The 5,208-nt window shown below is 39.1% G+C and overlaps 2 long non-coding RNA genes across 4 annotated transcripts in view; one reads left to right on the top strand and one right to left on the bottom strand.

The window, feature by feature from the left end:
- The first annotated feature begins 542 nt into the window (after positions 1–542).
- Positions 543–3,380, top strand: LOC135088790 (uncharacterized). Its single transcript, XR_010261120.1, has 4 exons — positions 543–1,983; positions 2,155–2,212; positions 2,416–2,766; positions 3,239–3,380. It is a non-coding gene; the product is annotated as an uncharacterized LOC135088790 (long non-coding RNA).
- Positions 3,215–5,208, bottom strand: part of LOC135088789 (uncharacterized) — a 21,280-nt gene continuing 19,286 nt past the window's right edge. For 2 of the 3 annotated variants that reach the window (XR_010261117.1, XR_010261118.1), the window contains exons 3-4: positions 4,579–4,715; positions 3,215–3,461 (exon numbers count right to left, since the gene is read on the bottom strand). This is a non-coding gene — a long non-coding RNA (uncharacterized LOC135088789). The remainder of the gene's footprint in view (positions 3,462–4,578; positions 4,716–5,208) is intronic. The other variant, XR_010261119.1, reaches the window with a different exon arrangement.

The raw sequence follows: 5,208 nt of genomic DNA, 5'->3' as shown, positions 1-5,208 counted from the left end.
ATTGTATTCAGTATTCAGTCAAGTATTGAAGCCCTGCCTGAATTTCTAGCCCCAAACTCTGTACAGTCACGAAGGGATATAGAGAAAAGGTAATTTTTAATGTATTAACGTCTGAAATGTACAAATAAAAAGTAAAATTAGCTTAATACGATTAGCCAGTGAAATTTTTTTGTTATACTTTAAACCAGCGAGTGAAATTTGCCTTGTACTATTATTAGCGAGTGACAAGTATTTCCGAGGCTATAATGGTCCTAATCACCAGTCTATTATTAGGGCGGATATACCATAAACAGCATCGATTTCCTTGTGTGGAACCAGAACGGCGTCTTCATCTCAGCTCCTTATTCATCGTTAGTTAGATGGAGACTGAGCCACGTGCATGATAGCAAGATATATATATAGCTTATGGCTTAGCAGACAGCGACGGCGGTGAAGAGAGTACGGTGTGTGATAGCAGCAGCAACAGTAGTAGTAGTAGTAGTAGTAGTAGTAGTAGTAGTAGCATCAAATTACCTAGACAGAGGGCCGCGAGGGCTTCTGAGGATCGCTAAACTCTCAGAAATCATAAGCAAATTCTACCTGAGTAACGTATGGAAAAAGCTGTTAATTTGCACTACATGTACACGCATTTAGGGCAAGCATTTAGGATCGCGAGTAGGGAAGTCTGGGAACCACTAGATCGGCTTGTATAGATTATCATTCCTAGTCTCGTTACGCCCAGTAGCCTTACACTCGTTTGCATTTCCCATGTGTTTCTTTGAGGTGGTAGTAGAATTATTATTTTCCTTGTAGTAGTAGTAATAGTAGTAAAAAAAAATCTACCTTAAGTTAGAAGATGAGAACGACTTTAAAAATTTAATTATCTAAGTGAAATCAAACCTCCAGTAAAATTACCCTGATTTTCCACGTCACTGGGATCAAACTAGTAGGTCGAAACACCAATTAGCATATAACACACCCGAAAACACTGCAAAAAATCACAATTTGAAAATAACAGCAAATCTTTAAGGCGTAAAACTAATTTGTCCTTCATCACGAAGAAGCGAAGGAAATCAACATAGATATAAGAAAAAAATTAGATCGGCTCGATTATAAGGTTTCGAAACAGTCTCGGATCTTACTTCTTGGCTCAAACTGGCTGCAGAGTTATCAATTTGAACATCGCAATAAATCCTTAAGGCACAAAACTAATCAAACAATCACAACAAGACGAAAAAACGAAGAAAATCAATATAAACATAGGGAAAAAATACACTGATTCACTTTTAAGGTTTCAAAGCGGTCTCGGATCCTGCTTCCTATTTCTCATTGGATCTGGACGTTGTGCCGCCAGTGGCCGCGGAGGGTAGCAGGCTGCGTGGTGTGTGTTGCTGCTGCTTATGAGGCGCTGTTGGGAATGTCTCAGACGGAGTTAAGTTTCTTTACACTAGCAAAGACTCTGTTAAATTTTTCGCTCTTGTTGTTTATTATTATTATTATTATTACTATTAATTCTATTGCTATTATTATTTCATTATTTTTATTGCTATTTATAATTTCTATTAGTAGTAGTAGTAGTACTTATTGTATTTTATTTTTAGTCTTTATGGTATGTTTCATTATTTTATTAGTCCAGGTAGCTTTTTTTTTTATTTATTAATTTCAGTGTTATTTTTAATATCTTAATAATTCATGTGTATAGTTCATATTTCTTTACTTTTCTCTGTTGGTACGTTTACAAGTATTGTTCGTTTTTTTTTTTTTCTTGTGTGCGTATATACTTTACCGTGGAGTAGTTTCCCCACTATTGTCATCCACTTTTCAATGGCGAGTGTCGCTGTTTGCTCGTGGCGGTGGTGAGTGCGGCATATCGATCCTGTCTGGCTGGTGAATGAAGCGGGGCGAGCTTGTGGCGACGTGATGTATCGTGGGGCGCCCTTCAGCCTTTCTCCTGCTCTCCCTTCAGTAATTTGGCGCGCTCAATAGCCTGTCTCTTAATACCTGGTGAGTGTTGAGGTGTCTTCATTTGTATACGGTAAATTAAAGGTAGATTGTCTTGTTTTGTTTATTGACTGGTTAGTTTATCCATATTGTTCTTCTGGGTAGTAGTAGTAGTCTTTCGATCGTGTCTTGTGTACGTAGTGTTTCAAATGTTATAATTCCTCTGTGTTTTAGATAAGATGTTCGTGGTTACCCATTCAAATCTCAAGGAATGCAAGGCCCTATTTTCATGGTTAGTGTTACTCTGCCATGTCTTCTAGGTGCAAGTTTTCATAGTTTCGAATGGAGTAATAAAGTCTTAAGATCTTAATACCATTCAGTTGAAATAAATAAGGTTAAGGGAGGAACAGTTGTGTGTGTGAAGGTGATTTAGTAGTAAAATGTTCTTAGTTTTAGATGAAGCAATGGTAATGTCATAATGTCTTTATGCAACAGGTTTTCAAATATTTTCAACTCGATGGCAGCAGGAGGACGGGGCAGAGCCTCCCTCGGGATCTACCAGCCATTAGAGAGTAAGCAGTGCTGCAGTGTGTGACGCAAGCAGGGAAGGGAAAGCTACGGTGAAGCTGATGGGTATCTATACTTCATAGATTTTTCTAAAATATATTCATGTAGATTTAGTTTGTCATGTATTTTTCCGGAGTTTTCTATTCTCTTTCAGATAAAGGAGTATTTTTTTTTTTTTTTTTCTGGTGGAGGGTAATGCTTTTTGGTGCAGGGAGCAGTGACTCAGTCTCCACTCCCCGCCACCGCCAGTTGGTTCTGCTTACTCGTGTCAACACAAACGTACAGTACTGCGTAGTTTGTTTTAATAAGTGATGCCGGGGAATTACTGGAAAGATTTAATTAAGTAAGCTAAGCGCACAATGTGATTATGTATGAAGAGATCTGCACTTTTTGTTTACTTTTGTTACCCCTCCAGCGATAGGCCCCGGTATCATAGAAAATTTTCACCAGTAACTAAAAGTATATATTATAATATATGAGAGGGAATCTGTTTTTTGTTAATGCATGCTATTTTATATAATAAACAGTGCTTCGGTAATTCTAATTTTTTTTACAAGTTCTTATCTTTCTTAATGGCACTAGACTTAAAAAAATGTGTTGTTGGGAAATTTAGTTAAAAAAGCATTCGGAGCAGTCGTATCTTCCATCTAAAAACCTTACATGGGAGACGGGCAGGAAATTAAGAAACTACAATTGCTGTTTATGTGGGCTAAATAAATAAATAAAATGTTGACAAATATTTATTTCACAGGGAAACTCCTTGAACCTCCACCACCACCTTGTGCCGCTCAAGCCTCAAGTGAGCGTCGATCCACATGGAGCTTTACACACTTGACTAAGTAAGCCTTCTGTAGACGCAACCCTCGACAAGCAAATGTTCCTGTGAAGATCGCACTGCATTTTGTCCAAAGGATCTGGTGTGTGTATTCGCCCTGTCAGGCCTCACCTTCAACCGCCATGCGCAGTGGTGGTATCTGGGGGAGTAAATGGTTCTCTGCATGTAGGCACAGCTGCCATCAAAGGTCACGGGAACATCCACACTTTTACTGGTTGACACGATCTCGCTCCGGAATATATAACATTACCAAAGCAAGACTGTAATGGTGCATAATAAGGGAAGCTGCAAGAAGCCATCAGGCCTACACGTGGCCAGTCCCTCTACCTGTCTAATCTTTTAAAGCCCCCTAATGACTCAGCACTAATAACCTCATTACTAAGTCCATTCCATTCATCTGCCATTATATTAAAACCAATTTCTACCTAAATTTTTCAAGTTCAAACCCATTATTTCTTGTTATCCTGATTACTGAGAATTCTGCTTCCTGTATTACTTAAATAAAGACTTTCATCAGATCTCTCTATAACCTAGGTTAAAGAGTCGTTTCGTAAGGAATATCCTTCATCCCCTGCATCCTTTGTTACTTACTCTTCCTACTGATTTCTAAACGAGACGTATAATGATGGACCAGACGGACTGACCAGCGCTTACTCTTCCTACTGATTTCTAAACGAGACGTATAATGATGGACCAGACGGACTGACCAGCGACAAATTTAAAAGTTAATAATATTACTTCGGGACTTATTACTTCTAAAAATAAATCCTAATACCCGATTTGCCGCGTATTTCTGGCCTCTATGCATTGTTTTCTTTCACTCACGCAGAGCTAGGCTAACTATAACTCAAATCTTTTTCGTTCCCTGAATTTAACAGAGCTTAGTTGTTGTGTACCTACTGAGTGCTTTCATTTGCCATCTGTCTGTCCATTCGTTCACCCTACACAGATCTGTCTGCGTAAATCTATTTACTAATCCCACTACCTAGTTCATTATATTAACACAACAATGGCCCTAAAACTGGTCATTATGGCACCCCACTCATATTTTTAGGACCCACTCATATTTTTTGTCATTTATTGCAACTCTCGCCTAATCACTATCTTAGGTTATCCCAACCTAATACCTTACCATCTATCCCATGCGCCTTAACCTTTCTGAAGAGCCTCTGATGGGGTACCATGTGGATGCCTTAAAGTCCAGGTATAGGATGTCATAACTATATCCCCATTATCTGCCACCTCGTAAACCTTACCTGTAAAATCTCAAGTTTGTAAGGTAAGACTTCCTTCCCCTGGTAACGTGCAGCACCTCCAAGCAACACTGAACATTCAAGGACTAAGGAGCGAGTCGTCGTTCTTCCAGCATGTCTGCAGATTTACGGCAGCTCTACTGAATCAATGAAAAGAGAAAATGGTCATTAAAGCGGTTGGACGATGAGCATTTTTTTCTTCCTACTGCATACCTGTTACTAGTGCTGTCCTGTAAGATCAACACTGACTCATTCACTCGTGTGTTTTCTCTCAAGATTTTAGTACCATTTTGCTAAGACTCTACAGCAGGTACAATCTGCCGTATTCAGTATGGCAGTATTCAGGTGACGTATTAAAATATTCAGGTAAGTGTATTAGAAGGTGTCAGTCTGCCTGGCGTGTCAAGGTCATTAAGGTGATTTAGGGAATAAAAATAATTAAAGGAATTAAGCCACACAGACACATGACAGGTGTGGGTGAACTGAGAAGAATCTAATCTCACAGTACAGGTGATGTATGCAAATTATGAGAGAGAGAGAGAGAGAGAGAGAGAGAGAGAGAGAGAGAGAGAGAGAGAGAGGGGAATACATAAGAGATAGCAGCAAAGAAAACGCACGCAAATTCCAAGAACG

Source organism: Scylla paramamosain, chromosome 31, assembly GCF_035594125.1.
Source record: "Scylla paramamosain isolate STU-SP2022 chromosome 31, ASM3559412v1, whole genome shotgun sequence".
Taxonomy (NCBI): Eukaryota; Metazoa; Arthropoda; class Malacostraca; order Decapoda; family Portunidae; genus Scylla; species Scylla paramamosain.
Note: the sequence above shows the minus strand (reverse complement) of the source record. Positions and strands in the feature narration are given on the sequence as shown.